The following is a 24,122-nucleotide window of genomic DNA, read 5'->3' as shown; positions in this document are numbered from 1 at the left end:
GCTTGTAGGCTTGCAATCTAACCTCGGAAACTTTGGAATTATTAACCTAATTGGTTTTGAAAATGACTAGTGCAATGTCCAGTGCCATGTAGTTGAAACTTGAAAGTGTGACATAATTTTTAACAGTTGAAATATCCAAGTGTGTTTCAGGGAATGGTAATAAATTGGATATACTATAAAACATGTTAATATGGATATTTTATGCTCATGCGGCGCAATCGCAAAAGTCACTCCATAAAATCCGATTTCCCATTGGATGTAGACCTGTCCAGTGTAGTCTTTCCTCTCCTCCCATGAGATTGGCTGATTTCCCGCTAAATCCAATAAAACCATCTGATTCATCGAGCTTGCAAGCTCTGAAATTAAATCAAGACTTCACAAGTAAATATCTCACACACGTAGAAACTCAGAAAATATAATCTCTGAAATTAAAGATTGCAATCTTGAACTTCCAGGCTTTGGGACTCCGCCGTCGTGGCCTCCACGACCACTCACATCTCCAGCCGACGGAGGCAAGCACCCACCATGAGCGCAGGTGAGAACCCCGGCCACCACAGTCTCAGCCTCCCTCTTCTCCCATACTACTTTTTTGGTGCGCGGTTCCCACGCCGCTCAGCCAATGGTGACGCCGGTCAGGGAGCAAACGGGAGCGGCGCCTAGATGGTTAACGGGATCGACGGCGGCAGCGTTGGTCAGTGGGGACAAACGAGCGCCGCCAGTCGATTTGTGGCAGAGACACCAGAGAAAGACTGGAGCGACCGAGGGAGACAGTTATTTTTTTATTTAGAATCGCCGAGCGCGACAGCCGTGTGGGCTTGGCTGGGAGCTAACGTGTCACAACTCTAACACCGCCGTCTTCCGTAGCTAGGTTCCTCTTGCCGATGCCCAACACAAAAAAAATTATGCCCTAAGGAGGGAGAAGAGTAAAAGCGCCGCCGTCGTCGAATCACACGGATTTAAGGTTTCACTCAAGCTGGAAAGGTGTTGGGCGACCAGCATGATTTTTCAGTTTCTAAGGCCTATGCATTATACTCCACAAAAAAAGTCTTATGCATTACATATGGCTGAGAGGGCAGCTATACATGCCCTTCGGTGGCTCTAGAGAACAAGTTGCTGGCACAAGCACAAGGTCTTGTTTTGGTAGCTAATTCATAACCGTCTGAATACTAGACTATACTTGTGTATTGTGCGTCCTCGAGGTCCTGGAAACTAGGGATCATATATTCTTCAAGTGCTAGTTTGCTCAAGCTTGTTGGCAGTAGGTTTGTCCAAACTGGGCTGCGCAGGATTCCACCCTTCAGGAAGAAATTTCAGGGCCCTCATGAAAGGTTCCTTTCATTTTCATTCTCATCACTTGAGCAATCAGGTAACCAGGAATGATTTTAACTTCAATGGGATGCAACGTAATTTACACTCCTTTGCTAAGAAATTGCCCATAGAATATGAAGGTTTACAATTGTTTAGGAGATTGGGTGCAGAAGTACAGACAGAGCCTCCCTTCTTATTAGTTTTGTTGTTGCTCTATTTTTCTTCCAGTTTTTCCTTTTATTTTTCTCTCTATCATGCATACTTCATACTGAGAAAATACTAAATGTACATAGCAGGAAGATATTTCTACTATTCGAGTAAAACTAAATTTTGATGTGGTTAGCTGATCTGATAAGCCTATTCTGGACGGTTTAGACAGTTTTCAGTGTGCAACCTATCCGGACAGTAGTGCTAAACTGAACAAGAAAGTTAACACCTCAAACACTCTCCGGTTCTCTATTCAGTTACACCTAAACATGCTCGTCTTGTTCTCTAGAAACCCCTATCTAGTTAATTGCTAGAACTTTATAACATAAAATAGTCAGCCAAAGTTTCAAGTTATAGAGATATTTAATGGTATTAGGGCCAAACAAACAAACAATAATAACATTAAGTGAGACAAATTAACGTTACGATTAATTCTGTATTTTTGGTTTGCTTAGCTTTGTGGTGGTATTTACTATAATAAAAGAATTAACAGAACATAACAAAACTGAATGAACACATTTTTTGACACAATATTATTTTACAATAGTACTAAATATGTATTGTAATCATGAATATTGGAATTATGTTTCTTTAGAAAGAATTATATGTTAGAATATGCATGTTAATCACCACGTAATTGTTAATTCTATCCGTTGAGTATCATGAGATATTATGTTGGATATTTTATCAACTAATAAAAACGATTGACAACATATATTTAGAGTAAGATAATTTTTGGGAAGTAAAATTGTTTATTATAAATTTGTGAGAACAATTTGCGACTGAAATAATGCAGTCCCTTAGAGATACCATATATATAGTGTAGCTTATGTATAGAGAGATACATGACCATGAGGCATTATGTGATTGGTAAAAACAATGCCTCACCTCATAAGATTTGGTGCAAGCCAAGTGTTACGGGCCTCGATCTAGGGTTTGGGACTAGAGAGGAGGAGGAGTAGGGTGAGAGGAAAGGCGATCGGGCAGAGGAGGACCAAGAGCAGGTTCGTTTCTTTTTCTAGTTCGGTTACAATAATTTTCGATGCCTCGCTTCTTGGCTCACCTACTCCCTATAACCTTTGGCACATATGCCACACACACCACGCATATGAGGACGCCGAAGGGCCCACTGGCGAGCTCCTTAATTCACTAGCAAGTACTAGTGATACATGTCGCCTTGGCCCGTCGTGACTGCCTCGTTACTGGCCAGTGGGGTCGCAATGTTAGTCGTGACATTCTCCCCCTATTGAGTGTCGCCTTGTCCCCAAGGCGGTGATCACTGAAAGTGTTGCCATAGATGTTCTGGGTCTTCCCACATTGAAAGCATGGCTGGTAGGTCGTTCGACTTGACACAGAGACGTTTCTTCGGCATGCCCCCGACGTTCCAAAATTGTCTTGGAGTCATGTTGTGCCTGCAAAATAGCATTGTCAGGAGGTAACTTGTCACTCACCGGAACCCCAACGGCTTCCGCTTTCTTCAGTTGGGACACGTGGACCAAGTCATGAATCTTGCTTGATGGTGGGAGTTGTAGCTTATATGCAACCGCACCGACCCTAACCAGGACTCTGTAGGGCCCAAAATACCAGAAGCGAGCTTCTGATGCGGTCGTTGAGCCACTGAGGATTGGATGAAGGGTTGCAGTTTCAGTAATACTGCGCCCCACCTGAAACTCCTTGTACGTCCGCTTTTTTGTAAGCTTGAGCTTTCATCATGTCCTGCTCCCGTTTCGGTTGTTGTTGTTGTTGTTGTTGTTGCAGGTGTTGCATCATGATCTCCCATTCCTGTAACCATGCTGCCAGGTCCGGAACGTAGCACACATCCACCTGTGCAACGCCAAACTCTCTAGCGAGATGCCCGTAGACGACCTCGAATGGTGTCCGGCCTAGCACCGAGTGAAATGAAGTGTTATACCAATACTTTGCTAATGCAACCCACTTGGACAAATTACTAGGACAAGAGTGCATGACACATTGGAGATAGCCTTCCAGACATTGGTTGACCCTTTCGGTCTATCCATCCGTCTGGGGGTGGTACGAGGAGTTGAGCATAAGATCAGTTTTGCAGAGGCGGAATAACTCTTGCCAGATATTGCTCGGAAGTTCTTGCAGCCTGAAGATCTCGTGCATGAAGAGCTTGACGATGTGTAGGGAAGTAAACGGGTGGAACAGTGGCACAAAGTGATCATACTTGGAGAATTTGTCCATGATGACTAGAATAGCGTCATGTCCACCCGAACGCGGCAGAGCCTCGATGAATTCCATGGATATTACTGCCCACGATTTCTGTGATATGGGAAGGGCCAGCATGGGAGATTCGTTTTGTTTTTGCTTGTTGACACACCATGCATTCTCAAACCAAGGTCTTGACCTATTTTTTCATCCCTTTCCACGTGAAGAGGCGCTTGACGCGGTTGACGTGTCATGGAAACCGGAGTGACCTCCTGCTGTGCTGGCATGCAATGCCTGAATCAAATGTTGTTCTGTCTCTGCATCCTTTCCAATCCACATGCGCCCATGGAACTTGAGAATCCCATCTTGCAACGAGAACCCTGGGTCACTTTCAGGGTCCAAAGCCAGCTTCATCATGTGCTGAGTAGCAGCTGCATCCCATTGATAGCTTCATTTGACTGCTTTTAGTCAGGTGGGCTTGCAAACAGAGATTGCCGCAACTTCTGCTTCATGTACGGGTGCGTGACTAGGGTGAGCGTCTGCCGCTCTGTTTGTGAGCCCTACTTTATATTGGATAACAAACTGCAGCCCAACGATCTTGGTGAATGCCCGTTGCTGGACCGGCGTGTTGAGCCGTTGATCTGTCAGATTGAGCAAGCTTTTTGATCCATTCGAACAACAAAATTTGCATGCTGAAGATACGGCCGCCAATGATCAAAAGCCTGGAGAAGGGCCAAAATTCCTTTTCATAAGCCGATAGCCCAAGGTTGCGGGATGCCAATGCTTTGCTCAAGTAGGCCACTAGGTGGTTGTTCTGCATGAGGACCGCCCCAATACCAGTGGCACTCGCATCAGTTTCCACTATGAGTTGCTGTTGAAAGTTGGGTAGCGCCAGAACCATAGCGGTGATCGGCTTGAGGGTAGTGTCGGCTTCTTCTGTCATTGGAGTCCATACAAACATTGTGTTTTTTCGAAGCAAATTGGTGAGAGGTTTACTGATGACCCCAAGGAAACGAACGAACATCCTGTAATACCCGTTAAGGCCCAAGAATCCCCTGAGTTCCCTAGCACTGGTTGGAACTGGCCACTGCTGCACCGCTCGGACCTTAGTGTCGTCCGTAGCCACCCCCTGCCCACTAATAATGTGCCCCAGGTAACTCATATTTTGCTGCGCAAAGGTGCATTTGGACATTTTTGCCTTGAGCCCATGCATGCTAGTGTAAGAGTCCCAGGACTTGCCGCAACAGCTGTTGGTGAGCATCCAGCTTCTCCGTGTGAACGAGGATGTCGTCCATGAAGACGAGCACTCCTTTGTGAAGCACCGGGAAGAGTAGTGATGTGCATCAAGCCTTGGAATTGGGCTGGGGCATAGGCGAGTCCATATGGCATCACACGAAACTGATAGTGGCCCAAATGAGTTTTAAACGCTGTTTTAACTCATCCTCGGGTCGCAGTCTGATCTGGTGGTAACCTGCGCAGAGATCCAATTTGGAGAACCATTTGACCCAGCAATCTCATCCAACAACTCGTCGATGATCGGCATTGGGAAAGTGGTTTTGAGAGTGATTGCGTTCAAATGCCGGAAGTCCACACAAAACCACCACGTCTCATTTTTTCTTTTGACAAGTAGCACCGGCGAGGAAAAAGCACCGTTGCTTGGAACAATCAACCCAAGACGAAGCATCTCTCTCACTTGTTCTTCAATTTCATCTTTTCGCTTCGGCGTGTATCAATACAGACGCATATTGATTGGATTTGCGCCTGCAATCAGGGGAATAGCATGGTCCCACTCCTTGTGTTCAGTTAGAGTGGTCGGCTCGGCAAACACTGCATGGAAGTCGTCGAGGATGTGCTAAATCACTGGAGGCATGGGTTCGCCCCCATTTATTTCTCTACTTTTTTCCCACTCATTTCGCTTGCAACGTCGCCACTCACATAGCCTCAGCACGCCCAGGAGAAACTCTGCCAACTAACTGGATGGATGGTGGTGAGCTTCTTTAGGTAGTGATTAGGTCATCATTTATTACTTCCAGAGAAACAGGAACCGTCCAAGATGGAAGTACCAATCAATTTGCAGAGCAGTTTGCCACCACACCAAAAGAGAAAGCCAGCAGCAGTTGGCTCCTATTTCTCCTTTACTTTTATGAGCGAAAAAAAACAACTTCACTGGATGCTGGAAACATAATCTGATGCAAAGCGGGTGAAGACAACGGAACCTTCATATAATGTAACGAACCCAAGCCCCGCTAGTTCCCCATGGAATGAGTCTTGCATCACTTTCTCTCACAATTTGATCTTTGGCCAAGCCACCATGTCCACAATTGTTCATAGACAACCCATTAATAGCACCAGAAAAAGAGAGCAACATAACAGACAACCGCAAAATAACAGTTACAACTGTATGATCATTTATAGTGCTCATCAGATAAATAAACATAGCAGGGAATGACCATTCTTGTCCCCTAACCGGGGCGGTAGCCACTCAACATATGAGTACACCAACAGTATGAGCCTGTTCTTGCCTTTTGCCAGTCACATTAATTCAGACGTGCCTCTATGATGTATGAGAGAGAAAACTGTATATGATGACGCAATGCCTCAAGATCCAAAGCAGCAGGCCTTATAGCTTCATATATATGGAAGTGCTCATTTATGGTACACGAGATAAACAAACAGAGCAGCGAATGAGCAACTAGAAAGACCTTGCAGAGCACATGCCCTGCAGACCTGAAGCAGCAGACCAAGAGAAGTTTCATCATGCAAGAAGAATGGACATGGCACACAAGAGATAACGGTTGTAGTCACGACATCGCGTACAATCCAAGAGCACGACATACTCTAGCAGAGCGCAGCAGAACGGGGACGACAATAACAAGATCCAAATTACACACTACCTTTAGCAGAGCCATGTGTATATGTCCAGATATTTACCTACCCCCGCGTTGCCAACCCTAGGCGACACGGGGAGCGATCGCGCTGCCGGCCCTAGGACGCCTCCCCTCGCCTCCTCCGTCCAGCCGCCGCCTGAGGCCTCACCGGCGCAGCCTGGCCTATGATGGCGGCGGCGGGACCTTATCCCTCGCACGGTGGTGGCAATTTTTCCGGGCGGCGGCGGCGCATTGTTCGGCGGACATCCGGCGGCAAGGATCGGCGGGGTCCCTACGATATGCGTGACGGCGTCGTCAGCGGAGGTGCAACCTCCCCACGGCGGAGTCGCCCCTGTGGCGGCGGCCGAGATCGCCGATCTGGTCTTGCCCAGATGGGCTTGGGCGGCTCGGCAGTTCCAGTGTGCATCTACAGGCGAGCGTGGTGGGCCTGATGGCGCCGGCTGTAGGCACCATCCAGTGTCATGGCCGGTCAGGAGGCGGCGGCCTTGATCCCTTCGTCCAGTGCCCGGTAGAGACGGCGACAGTCCGTGCACGAGATGCTGGAGGGAGGATTTTCGAGTAGATCTGGGTGAAAACCTGCTTTCGGCTAGCTGCCAAGACCGACGGTGGCGACGTTGTCTGCGTCGTTCCCTTCTTGAAGTCATCGCTGTGGAGAAGTTCAAGGCCACTCTATGCTACCTCTGAGGAAAATACTAGATCAGTAGATCAGATGACGGCGGTGCTATGGTGTCGTATCCCTCTTGGGGCGTCATTCGTGGAGGTGTACACGGACCGAGGGACCAGTGGAAGGCTTTTTTGGTGGAGCGGTGCTTCAGCTTACACATTGCTGGCGGCGGATCTCGGCGGCATGGCGCCGTGGAGAATCGACGTCCGATGCGCGGAGCTGGCATTGTATGGCGTCGACGGCAGCTAGACCAGGCAAGGTTGATGCAACAGTACAGCACTGAAGATGGATTGGTGAAATGTGGCTGCGGCGGCCTCATACCCGGTAGGTGTCCTGGTTGAGAAGTGCGTCGGAATACTGGGTGCCCCATTCCCGGCAGGCGTCCTGGTTGGGACCTCAGGTCTTAGATGGTTGGTTTGGCTGCGAAGTCTATTTGGTATTAGACCAGACTATCAACATCCCTTCATCAACTGGATAGGAGTAGCGACAGATGTTGCCTAGACGGTGGCTTTAGTCTTACTGTTGTATGACTTTGTACAGTCTTGTATTATTTATTTATAAAGTGGCCGCATGCATCGTCCAGATGCAGAGGCCGGGGGTCCTGCTCTTTTTCTAAAAAAATCAAGTAGCATGCAGTTAGGGGGCACATGAAGAAGATCAAAATTCCAACCATGCAAAAGAGTATGACCCGGCGCCGATGATGCGCAGTCTGGTTAGAACCTATATATGGGCATGAAGGGACTTGCAAGGATGGGGGATCTCCGCATAGCATGCTATTGCCAGGGAGCAACAATACAGTAGCATTGTGAAAGATCCCTGCATTTGGCACAGGACCAGATAGGTTGTTGAAAGAGAGGTTCAGATACGTTAGGAGCTCAAAACTCTGGAAGAACTCAGGTATGGGTCCTACTAATTTACTGTTGGAAATATCCAACTTTTCGAGGCCTCTCAAGGAACAAAAACCTTTTGGTACTTAGCCGCGTAAAATATTTTCTTGAAAATATAGAAAATTTAGTTGTACGCAACTGCCGAGAGTGTCTGGGATTTCACCAGAGAGCTTTTTCACTGATAGGTCGATTGCGCTAAGGCTGTTCAACTTTCCTATCTGTGTTCGAATGGAGCCACTTAGAGCATTGTTGGAGAGGTTGAGAAGTACAGTATGAGAGGGAATCATGAGTATCTCCTGTGGGACATCTCCCCTCAAGGAGTTAGCGAAAAGATCCAGAGATATAAGTTTTGAGAGATTACCAAGGTTTGCTGAAATGCTGCCATCTAGAAAGTTATTAGACAGAGAGAGGCTGCTCAATTGTGTGATATTGCCTAATGATTATGGAATCTGCCCATAGAATCTATTATTGAATAGGTCGAGAAACTAGAGGCTAGAAATCTGGCCAATATCCAGAGGCAATGTGCCTGTGAAAAGTCTATATATGGGCATTACCATTACGGTCCAAGCTGTACACACACTGATCACTTTGACAAGCTTCCGGTGTCGAATCTTCCTTAGGGCCTCACACTCTCTCAAGAAGCTTCTATTTGCTCCTTGTTTTCCAAGATTGAGAACCTTGATTGCTACAGTACATAAACTCTCATTGAGATTTAGAGTTCCAATGTACAGATTGCCGAAACTTCCAGAACCAAACAAACTTGTCGGTGAGAATGACTCGTGCTGCATCTATCTCAGCATAGGATATCCTCTCATGCATCTCTTGGTGAAATCCGACTCCTTGATCAAGATCATTGTTCGGTTTGATTCTTGTCTTCATTAAGTAGCATCCAGTTAGAGAGCACATGAAGAAGATCAAAGTTCCAACCATGCAAAAGAGTATGAGCCAACGCCGATGCTGCGCAGCCTTGGTAGAACCTATATATGGGCAAGAAGGGAGTTGCAAGGATGGGGGACCTCCACATAGCATGCTATTGCCTGGGAGCAAAAAAATAGTAGCATTGCGAAAGATCCCTGCATTTGGCACCGGACCAGATAGGTTGTTGAAAGAGAGGTTTAGATATATTAGGAGCTCAAAACTCTAGAGAAACTCAGGAATGGGTACTGCTAAGTTATTATCAGAAATATCCAATTTTTCGAGGCCTCTCAAGGAAGAAAAACCTTTCGGTACTTGCCCGTGCAAAAGATTTCCTTGAAAATTTAGAAAATTCAGTTGGATGCAACTTCTGAGAGTGTCTGGAATTTCACCTGAGACCTTGTTCATTGATAGGTCGATTGCACTAAGGCTGTTCAACTTTCCTATCTGTGTTTGAATGGCGCCACTTAGAGCATTGTTGGAGAGGTTGAGAAGTACAGTAAGAGAGGGAATCATGAGTATCTCCTGTGGGATTTCCCCCCTCAAGGAGTTAGCAGAAAGATCCAGAGATATATGTTTTGTGAGAGTGCCAAGGCTTGCTGGAATGTTGCCATCTAGAAAGTTATTAGACAGAGAGAGGTTGCTCAATTGTGTGATATTGCCTGAAGATTGTGGAATCTGCCCATAGAATCTATTATGGGATAGGTCGAGATACTGGAGGCTAGGAATCTGGCCAATATCCAGAGGCAAGGTGCCTGTGAAAAGGCTATCTGCAAGGCTGAACCTTGTAAGTTTTTTAAACTTCCCTAACCCTACAGGTATGGACCCAGTTATTTTGTTTCTACCTAGTGAAATCCAGTTGAACTCTGCAGATAGGTTGGCGATAGAAACTGGCATAACACCTTCAAGGTTGTTTTCTTCAAGGTCTAGTACATCCAGGTTGCTACGGTTGGTTAAGGATGCGAGGAAATCCCAATCACTAGGCTTTGTGGTTTGAAGAAAATTGTGTCCTAACAAAAATCCCCGGATATGACCATGGATGCCATGTTGGAAATATGCCCTAGAGGCAATAATAAATAAGTTATTATTATATTTCCTCGTTCATGATAATAGTTTATTATCCATGCTATAATTGTATTGATAGGAAACTCATATACATGTGTGGATACATAGACAACACCATGTCCCTAGTAAGCCTCTAGTTGACTAGCTCGTTGATCAATAGATGATTACGGTTTCCTGACCATGGACATTGGATGTCATTGATAACGGGATCACATCATTAGGAGAATGATGTGATGGACAAGACCCAATCCTAAGCCTAGCACAAAGATCGTAGTTCGTATGCTAAAGCTTTTCAAATGTCAAGTATCTTTTCCTTAGACCATGAGATTGTGCAACTCCCGGATACCGTAGGAATGCTTTGGGTGTACCAAACGTCACAACGTAACTGGGTGACTATAAAGGTGCACTACAGGTATCTCCGAAAGTGTCTGTTGGGTTGGCACGAATCGAGACTGGGATTTGTCACTCCGTGTGACGGAGAGGTATCTCTGGGCCCACTCAGTAGGACATCATCATAATGTGCACAATGTGATCAAGGAGTTGATCACGGGATGATGTGTTACGGAACGAGTAAAGAGACTTGCCGGTAACGAGATTTAACAAGGTATCGGTATACCGACGATCGAATCTCGGGCAAGTACAATACCGCTAGACAAAGGGAATTGTATATGGGATCGATTGAGTCCTTGACATCGTGGTTCATCCGACGAGATCATCGTGGAACATGTGGGAGCCAACATGGGTATCCATATCCCGCTGTTGGTTATTGACCGGAGAACGTCTCGGTCATGTCTGCATGTCTCCCGAACCCGTAGGGTCTACACACTTAAGCTTCGATGACGCTAGGGTTATAAAGGAAGTTTGTATGTGGTTACCGAATGTTGTTCGGAGTCCCGGATGAGATCCCGGACGTAGCGAGGAGTTCCGTAATGGTCCGGAGGTAAAGATTTATATATGGGAAGTTCTGTTTTGGTCACCGGAAGAGTTTCGGGGTTTATCGGTAATGTACCGGGACCACCGGGAGGGTCCCGGGGGTCCACCAAGTGGGGCCACCAACCCCAGAGGCATACATGGGCCAAGTATGAGAGGGCACCAGCCCCTAGGTGGGCTAGGGTGCCTCCCACCATGGCCCATGCGCCTAGAAGGGGAGAGGGGGCAAACCCTAAGGGCAGATGGGCCCTAAGGCCCATACTCCCTGCGCCTCCCTCTCCTCCCCCCTTGTGGCCGCCACCCATAGATGGGTTTAGGGCTGCCGCCCCTCTAGGGGTGGGAACCCTAGAGGGGGCGCACCCTCCTCCCCTTCCCCTATATATATGAGGCCTAGGGGCTACCCAAAACACGCGATCTGATCTCTCGTTGGTGCAGCCCTGCATCTCTTCTTCCTCCTCTCCTGTGGTGCTTGGCGAAGCCCTGCAGGATAGCCACGCTCCTCCACCACCACCACGCCGTTGTGCTGCTGCTGAATGGAGTCTTCCTCAACCTCTCCCTCTCTCCTTGCTGGATCAAGGCGTGGGAGACGTCACCGGGCTGTACGTGTGTTGAACGCGGAGGTGCCGTCCGTTCGGCACTAGGATCTCCGGTGATTTGGATCACGACGAGTACGACTCCTTCAACCCCGTTCTCATGAACGCTTCCGCTTAACGATCTACAAGGGTATGTAGATGCACTCTCCTTCCCTCGTTGCTAGTTTCTCTATAGATAGATCTTGGTGACACGTAGGAAAATTTTGAATTTCTGCTACGTTCCCCAACAGTGGCATCATGAGCTAGGTCTATTGCGTAGATTCTTTGCACGAGTAGAACACAAAGTAGTTGTGGGCGTTGATTTTGTTCAATATGCTTACCGTTACTAGTCCAATCTTGTTTCGACGGTATTGTGGGATGAAGCGGCCCGGACCGACCTTACACGTACTCTTACGTGAGACAGGTTCCACCGACTGACATGCACTTGGTGCATAAGGTGGCTAGCGGGTGCCAGTCTCTCCCACTTTAGTCTGAACGGATTCGATGAAAAGGGTCCTTATGAAGGGTAAATAGCAATTGGCATATCACGTTGTGGTTTTGCGTAGGTAAGAAACGTTCTTGCTAGAAACCCATAGCAGCCACGTAAAACATGCAAACAACAATTAGAGGACGTCTAACTTGTCTTTGCAGGGTATGCTATGTGATGTGATATGGCCAAGAAGAATGTGATGAATGATATGTGATGTATGAGATTGATCATGTTCTTGTAATAGGAATCACGACTTGCATGTCGATGAGTATGACAACCGGCAGGAGCCATAGGAGTTGTCTTTATTTATTGTATGACCTGCGTGTCATTGAACAACGCCATGTAATTACTTTACTTTATTGCTAACCGGTAGCCATAGTAGTAGAAGTAATAGTTGGCGAGACAACTTCATGAAGACACGATGATGGAGATCATGGTTTCATGCCGGTGACGATGATGATCATGGAGCCCCGAAGATGAAGATCAATGGAGCTATATGATATTGGCCATATCATGTCACTATTTTATAATTGCATGTGATGTTTATTATGTTTATGCATCTTGTTTACTTAGAACGACGGTAGTAAATAAGATGATCCCTTACAACAATTTCAAGAAGTGTTCTCCCCTAACTGTGCACCGTTGCTAAAGTTCGTTGCTTTTAAGCACCACGTGATGATCGGGTGTGATGGATTCTTACGTTCACATACAACGGGTGTAAGACAGATTTACACACGCGAAACACTTAGGGTTAACTTGACGAGCCTAGCATGTACAGACATGGCCTCGGAACACAGAGACCGAAAGGTCGAGCATGAGTCGTATAGTAGATACGATCAACATGAAGATGTTCACCGATGATGACTAGTCCGTCTCACGTGATGATCGGACACGGCCTAGTTGACTCGGATCATGTAATCACTTAGATGACCAGAGGGATGTCTATCTGAGTGGGAGTTCATAAGATGAACTTAATTATCCTGAACATAGTCAAAAGACCTTTTGCAAATTATGTCGTAAGCTCGCGCTTTAGTTCCACTGTTTAGATATGTTCCTAGAGAAAATATAGTTGAAAGTTGATAGTAGCGATTATGCGGACAGAAGAAAGCTTATGTCCTTAATGCACCGCTCAGTGTGCTGAACCCCAAACGTTGTTTGTAGATGTTGCGAACATCGGACATACACATTTTGATAACTACGTGATAGTTCAGTTAAATGGTTTAGAGTAGAGGCACCAAAGACGTTTTCGAAACGTCGCGGAACATATGAGATGTTTCGAGGGCTGAAATTGGGATTTCAGGCTCGTGCCCACGTCAAGAGGTATGAGACCTCCGACGATTTTCTTAGCCAGCAAACTAAGGGAGAAAAGCTCAATCGTTGAGCTTGTGATCAGATTGTCTGAGTGCAACAATCACTTGAATCGAGTGGGAGTTGATCTTCCAGATGAGATGGTGATGTTTCTCCAAAGTCATTGCCACCAAGCTACTAGAGCTTCATGATGAACTATAACATATCAGGGATAGATATGATGATCCTTGAGGTATTCACGATGTTTGACACCGCGAAAGTAGAAATCAAGAAGGAGCATCAATTGTTGATGGTTGGTGAAACCACTAGTTTCAAGAAGGGCAAGGGCAAGAAGGGATACTTCATGAAACGGCAAATCAGCTGCTGCTCCAGTGAAGAAACCCAAGGTTGAACCCAAACCCGAGACTAAGTGCTTCTGTGATAAGGGGAATAGTCACTAGAGCGGAATTACCCTAGATACTTGGTAGATGAGAAGGCTGGCAAGGTCGATAGAAGTATATTGGATATACATTATGTTAATGTGTACTTTACTAGTACTCCTAGTAGCACCAGGGTATTAGATACCGGCTCGGTTGCTAAGTGTTAGTAACTCGAAATAAAAGAGCTACGGAGACTAGCTAAAGGTGAGCTGACGATATGTGTTGGAAGTGTTTCCAAGTTTGATGTGATCAAACATCGCACGCTCCCTCTACCATCAAGATTAGTATTAAACCAGAATGATTATCATTTGGTGTTTGCGTTGAGCATAGACATGATTGGATTATGTCTATCGCAATACGGTTATTCATTTGAGGAGAATAATGGTTACTCTATTTATTTGAATAATACCTTCGATGGTCTTGCACCTAAAAGAATGGTTTATTGAATCTCGATCGTAGTGATACACATTTTCATGCCAAAAGATATAAGATAGTAATGATAGTACCACGTACTTGTGGCACTGCCATGTAAGTCATATTGGTGTAAAACGCATGAAGAAGCTCCATGTTGATGGATCTTTGGACTCACTCGTTTTTGAAAAGTTTGAGACATGCGAACCATGTCTATTGGTGTAGACGCATGATGAAACTCCATGCAGATGGATCGTTTGGACTCACTTGATTTTGAATCACTTGAGATATGCAAATCATACCACATGGGCAAGATGACTGAAAAGCCTCGTTTCAGTAAGATGGAACAAGATAGCAACTTGTTGGAAGTAACAAATTTTGATGTGTGCAGCCCAATGAGTGCTGAGGCATGCAGTGAATATCGTTATGTTCTTACTTCACAGATGATTTAAGTAGATACTGAGAATATTTACTTGATGAAACACAATTCTGAATTACTGAATGGTTCAAGTAATTTCAGAGTGAAGTTGAAGATCATTGTGACAAGAGGATAAAATGTCTATGATATGATCATAGAGATGAGTATCTGAGTTACGAGCCTTGGCACGCAATTAAGACATTGTGGAAATGTTTCACAATTAATACTGCCTGAAACACCATAGTGTGATGGTGTATCCGAACATCATAGTTGCACCCTATTGGATATGGTGCGTACCATGATATCTCTTATCGAATTACCACTATCGTTCAAGGGTTAGGCATTAGAGACAACCGCATTCACTTTAAATAGGGCACCACGTAATTCCGTTGAGATGACACATTATGAACTATGGTTTAGAGAAACCTAAGCTGTCATTTCTTAAAAGTTTGGGGATGCGACGCTTATGTGAAAAAGGTTTCAGGTTGATAAGCTCAAACCCAAAGCGGATAAATACATATTCATAGGACACCCAAAAACAGCTGGGTATACCTCCTATTTCAGATCCGGAAGCAAAAGTAATTGTTTCTAGAAACGGGTCCTTTCTCGAGGAAAAGTTTCTCTCGAAAGAATTGAGTGGGAGGATGGTGGAGACTTGATGAGGTTATTGAACCATCACTTCGACTAGTGTGTAGCAGGGCACAGGAAGTTGTTCCTGTGGCACCTACACCAATTGAAGTGGAAGCTGATGATAGTGATCATGAGGTTTCGGATCAAGTCACTATCGTGCCTCGTAGGGTGACAAGGATGCATACTACTTCAGAGTGGTACATTAATCATGTCTTGAAGGTCATGTTGCTAGACATCAATGAACCTACGAGCTATGGAGAAGCGATGGTGGGCCCAAATTCCGACAAATGGTTAGAAGCCATGAAATCTAAGATAGTATCCATATATCAGAACAAAGCATGGACTTTGATGGACTTGCCCGATGATCGGAAAGCCATTAAGATAAATGGATCTTTAAGAAGAAGACGGACGTGGACGGTAATATCACCGTCTATGAAGCTCGACTTGTGGCAAAGAGTTTTTCACAAGTTCAAGGAGTTGACTACGATGAGATTCTCTCATTCGTAGCGATGCTTAAGTCCGTCGGAATCATGTTAGCATTAGCTACATTTATGAAATCTGGCAGATGGATGTCAAAACGAGTTTCCTTACCAGTCTTCGTAAGGAAAGGTTGTATATGATACAATCAGAAAGTTTTTGTCAATCCTAAGGATGCTAAAAGGTATGCTGGCTCCAGCGATCCTTCTAAGGACTGGAGTAAGCATCTCGGAGTTGGAATGTGCGCTTTGATGAGATGATCAAAGATTTTGGGTTTATACAAAGTTTATGAGAAACTTGTATTTCCAAAGAAGTGAGTGGGGGCACTATAGAATTTCTGATGAGTATATGTTGTTGACATATTGTTGATTAGAAATGATGTAGAATCTCTGGAAAGCATATAGGGTTGTTTGAAAAGTGTTTTTCAATGGAAAACCTGGATTAGGCTACTTGAACAATAAGCATCAAGATCTATAAGATAGATCAAAATGTTTAATAATACTTTCAAATGAGCAAATACCTTGACATAATCTTGAAGGTGTTCAAGATGGATCAGTCAAAGAAGGAGTTCTTGACTGAGTTGTAAGGTATGAAGTTAAGAGTTAAAGCTCGACCATGGCAGAAAAGAGAGAAAGGACGAAGGTCGTCCCCTATGCTATAGACGTAGGCTCTACAGTATGCTATGATGTGTACCGCACCTGATGTGTGCCTTGCTACATATCTGGCAAGAGAGTACAAAGGTGATCAAGGAGTGGATCACCAGATAGCGGTCAAAATTATCCTTAGAGGAATAAGGACATGTTTCTCGATTATGGAGGTGATAAAGAGTTTGATGTAAAGGGTTACCTCGATGCAAGCTTTAACACCTATCCGAATGACTCTGAGTAGCAAAACGGATACGTATAGTGGAGCAACCATTTGGAATAGCTCCAAGTGGAGCGTGGAAGCAGCATTTACAATATGACATAGAGAATTCCGAGGTACACACGGATCTGAAAGGTTCAGACCCGTTGACTAAAACCTCTCTCACAAGCAAAACATGATCAAACCTCAGAACTCATTGAGTCTTAATCACATGATGATGTGAACTAGTTTAGTGACACTAGTAAACTCTTGGGTGTTGGTCACATGGCGATGTGACCTGTGAGTGTTAATCACATGACGATGTGAACTAGATTATTGACTCTAGTGCAAGTGGGAGACTGTTGGAAATACGCCCTAGAGGCAATAATAAATAAGTTATTATTATATTTCCTCGTTCATGATAATAGTTTATTATCCATGCTATAATTGTATTGATAGGAAACTCAGATACATGTGTGGATACATAGACAACACCATGTCCCTAGTAAGCCTCTAGTTGACTAGCTCGTTGATCAATAGATGGTTACGGTTTCCTGACCATGGACATTGGATGTCATTGATAACGGGATCACATCATTAGGAGAATGATGTGATGGACAAGACCCAATCCTAAGCCTAGCACAAAGATCGTAGTTCGTATGCTAAAACTTTTCAAATGTCAAGTATCTTTTCCTTAGACCATGAGATTGTGCAACTCTCGAATACCGTAGGAATGCTTTGGGTGTACCAAACGTCACAACGTAACTGGGTGACTATAAAGGTGCACTACAGGTATCTCCGAAAGTGTCTGTTGGGTTGGCACGAATCGAGACTGGGATTTGTCACTCCATGTGATGGAGAGGTATCTCTGGGCCCACTCGGTAGGACATCATCATAATGTGCACAATGTGATCAAGGAGTTGGTCACGGGATGATGTGTTACGGAACAAGTAAAGAGACTTGCCGATAACGAGATTGAACAAGGTATCGGTATACCGACGATCGAATCTCGGGCAAGTACAATACCGCTAGACAAAGGGAATTGTATACGGGATCGATTGAGTCCTTGACATCGTGGTTCATCCGATGAGATCATCGTGGAACATGTGGGAGCCAACATGGGTATCCAGATCCCGCTGTTGGTTATTGACCGGAGAACGTCTCGGTCATGTCTGCATGTCTCCCGAACCCGTAGGGTCTACACACTTAAGGTTCGTTGACGCTAGGGTTATAAAGGAAGTTTGTATGTGGTTACCGAATGTTGTTCGGAGTCTCGGATGAGATCCCGGACGTCACGAGGAGTTCCGGAATGGTCCGGAGGTAAAGATTTATATATGGGAAGTTCTGTTTTGGTCACCGGAAGAGTTTCGGGGTTTATCGGTAAGGTACCGGGACCACCGGGAGGGTCCCGAGGGTCCACCAAGTGGGGCCACCAACCCCAGAGGCATACATGGGCCAAGTATGAGAGGGCACCAGCCCCTAGGTGGGCTAGGGCGCCTCCCACCATGGCCCATGCCCCTAGAAGGGGAGAGGGGGCAAACCCTAAGGGCAGATGGGCCCTAAGGCCCATACTCCCTGCGCCTCCCTCTCCTCCCCCCTTGTGGCCGCCACCCATAGATGGGTTTAGGGCTGCCGCCCCTCTAGGGGTGGGAACCCTAGAGGGGGCGCACCCTCCTCCCCTTCCCCTATATATATGAGGCCTAGGGGCTGCCCAAAACACGCGATCTGATCTCTCGTTGGTGCAGCCCTGTATCTCTTCTTCCTCCTCTCCTGTGGTGCTTGGCGAAGCCATGCAGGATAGCCACGCTCCTCCACCACCACCACGCCGTTGTGCTGCTGCTGGATGGAGTCTTCCTCAACCTCTCCCTCTCTCCTTGCTGGATCAAGGCGTGGGAGACGTCACCGGGCTGTACGTGTGTTGAACGCGGAGGTGCCGTCCGTTCGGCACTAGGATCTCCGGTGATTTGGATCACGACGAGTAGGACTCCTTCAACCCCGTTCTCATGAACGCTTCCGCTTAACGATCTACAAGGGTATGTAGATGCACTCTCCTTCCCTCGTTGCTAGTTTCTCCATAGATAGATCTTGGTGACACGTAGGAAAATTTTGAATTTTTGCTACGTTCCCCAACATGCCAATGTCCCGTGGAATCAGACCATTATGCTGATTTTTGTGAAGAACCAAAAATTCCAGTAAGGTTGCATTTGACAAGGAGCCTGATATTGGTCCTATAAATTTGTTCTCAATTGTGATAAAAAAACATTAGCTTGGGAAGCTTAAGGCCAATATCAAGCGGCAAAGATCCTGAAAATTGGTTGAACCACTGGTGGAAAAAAGGCCTTTGGTCGCGGTTCGCAACTGCCATTAGTCGCGGTTGTGCAACCGCGACCAAATAAGCGCGACTAAAGCCCCCCACCTTTAGTCGCGGCTCCTTAAGAACCGCGACTAAAGGCCCGTCCACGTGGGCGCCAGGCGGCCGTCGGGGCGGAGGACCTTTAGTCGCGGTTCTTCTGGCCAACCGCGACTAAAGGCCGCCACAGGTTTAGGGTTTTAGCCCCCCCCCCTAAACCTGTTTTCTGTTTAATTTGTATTGTTTTATTTCTTTTGTGCTTTATTTTAATTTTGAAGGAGTTTCATATATTCTACGGTACTACATACATGCATATGAATGTACAATTTCAAATAAATTTGAAATTAGAACCAAAAAGAATTCAAGAGGAATATACAATATATATTCAATATCATCGGATGACCATATACAATTTTGAACAAGTTTCCATACATGATTTAATGCATATAAAGTTCTACGTCCTCGTAATAGTGTTCTCCTTTAGGATGGAGGACATCCCTGCTGAACCATCCAGCTAGTTCCTCTTGAAGTGGTCGGAAGCGAGCTTCTGGACTAAGCATCCACCGGAGGTTATTCCTCTTAGCATTGGTATCACTCGGAACCCGCTCAGAGGTGTATCTCCGGATCATCTCACAGACATAGTATCCACATAGATTGGTCTCCGGTGGCTGAATATCCCCAGCATTCTTAGCCTTTAACATTTTGAATTCTAGCTCTTTTTTGAATTCACCGACCTTTGTATCTACGAACCGTCTCCAAACCCTACGAGGCAAAGAAAATTAAATGAACAAGAGAGTTATTAATTAGTTACTTGATATTAGGAAATGAACGAAATAGGCCGATCGATATAGAGCGCAAATGAATGAAAATAATTACTTCTGCAGCATTCTTCTCATGCCGCCCCAAAGCTTTGGATCCATATTCACAGAGTCGTGGACGAGACATTCTGAGGTGTTAACTTTAATTACTAGAAGAATCCAGTGGAACCTGCGGACACGATACATGCACAGTACGTCATGCATAACTCATCGATTAGCCGGCCACATACCATGCATGGAGTAAACAAAAGAGAATGTGCTCAAGACAGAAACACTCACTCAAAATGGTAAGGAAATAGAATATCACTTTTGAGTTCCTGCTTTGTAAGAAAGTGCCACAGGTCTGCCTCCACGTCGGCGGGGTGACGCTCCAACACATGTCCATTAACGATGTGTGGGTCAATGAACCCAACATCATGGATGTTCCTTACTCTGCATTCCTTAATCTTCATTCTGCATGTATAATAGCGGACACAACAATATAGTTAGGACATATATATAGTGCAGGCAATATGAACGAGATGGGGTAGAAATTAATAAATCACTTACAGAACGTAGCAACTGATGATAGATTTATCGAGCTCGCGCAGATTGAAAAGCTAGAACAATTCACTCAGTTCAATTTGTACATAGTAATGTTTGAACTGATGCTCATGTCTAACTTCCGCATAAATATATTCTTTGGCGTTTTTATTTTTTATGTAACCCTTGTACCATTTCAGCAGACCTTTCATTTGTGGAGGTAGATCCTTTTCCTGCGCAGGCTCGACGAGAGGCCCATTCTTGACATATGTAATTACTACCTCCTTCACTGGCGCCTCATCAAGGCCTAACAGTTCACGAAGAGTAATACCTAAGTTGGCCGCTTGTTCTCTGGCACTCGTTACAGTCAATCCCTGTGCTGCCGCAGCTTGTATGATCTCGGGGGCATCCGGACAGAAGGCTTCCACTATAAGCGGGGCAATCGATTGTTTACTTTGTTCCCCGAGCTGGGCAACTTGTTTCCCGCTTTTTTTACTTTCGGCCTTCTCCCGCTCTTTGTTCTCCTTGAACATGAGTGCCTGCCTGCGAAGTTCACGTGCATAGTCGTTAGGCAGATTCTTCGCGGCCTGGGACGGTGTGCTCAAAAATGACTTAGCCCACTTCTTTTGCTCATCAGAAAATACTGGCTTGGGCTCGGGCTCTCTTTTCTTCTTGCAGTCCGCCTTCCATTTCTCCAAATCAGCAGCCGCGGCCGCGTCGACTTCCTCGGCACTATGTTCCCAAGGCCTTGTGGGGAGAGGCTTCAGTGATGGCTCCGGTACCTTTGTGGTCTTAGGTACATAAGGGTCCGGGTTAATATTCCAGGACTGCTTCTGCTTCTTTGCCGGAGGTGGATTGGGGGGCGGCGTCTGATCACCCGCCGGACGAGGACTGGGGGGCGGCGGCTGATCACCCGCCGGACGTTGTGGACTGGGGGGCGGCGTCGGCTGACGTGACGGAGGTGTAGGTGAACCGCCACCACCACCACCACCACCACCACCGCCACCGCCACCACCACCACCGTAGGGGGGTGGACTTGTTGTCCTTGGCGCCTCGCCTGGAAACTTGATAAACTTCTTTTGCCATAGAATGAAATGGCGCTTGACATCTCCAAGTCTTTTCTCCCCTTCAGGTGTAGCAATGTCAATCTCCAGGTCCTCAAACCCTTGGACTATGTCCTCCACCGTGACACGAGCATAGCCATCTTGAATGGGGTTGTTGTGGTGGAGTGCTCCAGGTAAACATGGTAAAGCACTGCCGATGGCTACCTTCATGGACATGTTCCCGATAGGATAATACAGATGACATTCTTTCATCTCCTTTATATCGTCCACGGGGTAGCGAGGAGGCTCCGGTGAAGTAATTTCGACCACCAGAGGCTCCGGTGCAGTAATTTCGACCACCAGAGGCTCCGGTGCAGTAATTTCAATCGTCGGTGCATCTGCACCAGCCGGTGGGGCCTCCGTGGAAGCCACGCTGCTTCTCCGCTGCTGGCTTCCGAGATCCGCTGGATGATCTTCATGCTGCACCCGAGCTGCATCTCTTTCGGCTACTAGTACACTCATGGTTTTCTTCATCACATCCATTTCCGATGCCAACCGCGCCACAACATCTGCTTCCCGATCCATCTTTCTCTTACGGCTTCTGTAACCGTACGGGTCATCGTTCTGGGGGAACCCTATTTTCCACGGAATGTGCCCCATGCCTCGTACACGTCCTCCGTGTTCAGGATTCCCGAGGGCTTTTGTCAGCGCGTCGTTCTCTCTGTTGAACTTGATCTTCCCCTGTTGAGCATCCCTCATTGCGTTAATAAGGGCTTGGGTGGGTTTAATTAATTTGCCCCGGTAAACACACTCCCCTGTCTCCGGGTTCAGCGTTCCCCCATGCCCGTACCACCAGCTTTTGGCCCTTGGGTCCCATCCCTCCGTACCTGGACGGATTCCTCGCGCCGTCAGCTCATTCTCCATCTTCTCCAACCTAGGCACCCAAATGCGATACCCTCCTGGCCCCATAACATGATTGTACTCCTTCTTAGCCGCATTTTCCTTATTTTTTTCGATATTTGAATGAACTGCTCCGATTTCTTTTGCTTCACAAATTCTGGCCAATCATGTTTCAGTTTCTCATATTGTCCTTTGAAATCCGGAGTCTTGTTCTGCTTGACAAAGTCATGGACTAGATTTTGCTTGAATTTCTGGAATGCGTCGGCCATCTTATGAAGAGCGAACTGTTTGACTAGCCTCCTCCTCTCCTTGTTTTCCTCAATCTTGTTACCCTCCTCATCGAATTTGTTGTATTCCGGAGGTAGAACGAAATGTTCCATAAGCTTCTTGAAGCAATCTTTTTTTGTTCTCTTATCGACAAAAGTGAAACCATCAATTCGTGCCTTCTTTGGCTCATTCCACTCCTGGACGGTGATCGAGACGTTGTCTCTAACAATGGCTCCGCATTGGCTGACAAACTTGGTGGCGTTCTTGCGGGGCTCCAGCGGCCTGCCGGTTGCACTGTCGACAACCTCGATGGTGCATGTTTCTCCTTGTTTCATCGTCTTGGTTGCGCCACGCTTTGACGACGTACTCGATTGTTTCGACGATCCGGCCGAGGGCTAAAATAAGAAAGAGTCGCGCGCATTAGTACACACATATTTATTCAAATCAGTTAGTTTGTATCACCAGAGGCTCAATGTATATATATACCTCGGCGCCGGAGGTGGTTGCTACTTCCATTTGAAGATCGTCGTTTATCGACGTTTGTTCGGCATCATCTTGCTGACGGCGCCCTTCATCTTCACCGTCAAGGTTCAGATAAGAAGAGATATCATCTTCTTCTTCTCCGGTCGGCACATATAGAATATCGCCGTTTATGATGCCGAACATATGTGCTTCACCGTCCGGATCATAGTTGTCCATAATCGGGTCAGCTCTATCGTCCGCCATTATATCAGTCCTGAAAACATGTAGTAAAAACAAATTAATTAAGTGAAGAAGGGGGGCGGTGGCGGTGGCGGTGGCGAAAGGGCGGTGGCAAAAGGAGGGGGCGAGGAAGGGGTGGGAGAGGGTGTCGCGGTAGAGCGCGAGACGGGGCGGCAGACGACGGCGTCACGGAGAGGGGAGGCGAGGACAACACATTTATAACCCTCGCCGTCCCCTCTCGATCCCTAAAAAAACACCGCGCGCATCGCCGCCCCCCTCGCCGCCCCTCTCCGTATAAACAAATTGTCCGAACAGAGCTTGGAGTCGAGTGGCTAGGGTTTGGCCAGGGATGCGGATGGAGACGAATATATGAGGGTCGGGATGGCCCATGTGCAGGGCGGGGGGTGCTGGCCACACTCTTTTTTCTTTTCTTTTTCATTTCATTTCATTTTTTCTTTTCCTGTTTTTATCCTTTTCATCTTTAAAACAATTCAGTATATCAAAATATAGCAATGAAAAAAGATATTTGAGAAATCATAAAATGTATGTGAATTCAAAAAAATGAATCATAAAATGTTCATGGATACAAAAACATTGTGATTTTGCAAAAAAAAGGTTTTCAAAAAATGTTGATGATTTTGTGGAAAAAACAGGAATAAAAACATATTGTGTATTCAAAAAATGTTTAGGGATTTCAGAATAGTTCACGTATTTAATTTTTTCACTGATTCATGACATATTCGTGAATTTAAAAATTATTCGTGTATTTCAAAAAATTGATTTTATTAGACACAAAAAAATTCATCAAAACAAAAAAATATTAATGAATTCCAAAAACGTTCATGGATTTGAAAATATGCATTATTTAAAATGTTCACAATTATTTTTAAAAAAATCACAAAATTCTCTCTCTCTCTCT

At 45.9% G+C, this 24,122-nt stretch overlaps 1 pseudogene; it reads right to left on the bottom strand.

Moving 5' to 3' along the window:
* Positions 1–3,159: 3,159 nt before the first annotated feature.
* LOC123084553 (putative receptor-like protein kinase At3g47110) overlaps positions 3,160–24,122 on the bottom strand; it is a 26,293-nt pseudogene continuing 5,330 nt past the window's right edge.

This window comes from Triticum aestivum, chromosome 4A, assembly GCF_018294505.1.
Source record: "Triticum aestivum cultivar Chinese Spring chromosome 4A, IWGSC CS RefSeq v2.1, whole genome shotgun sequence".
NCBI lineage: Eukaryota > Viridiplantae > Streptophyta > Magnoliopsida > Poales > Poaceae > Triticum > Triticum aestivum.
The sequence above is the reverse complement of the archived record's forward strand: the minus strand, read 5'-3'. Positions and strand labels throughout refer to the sequence as shown.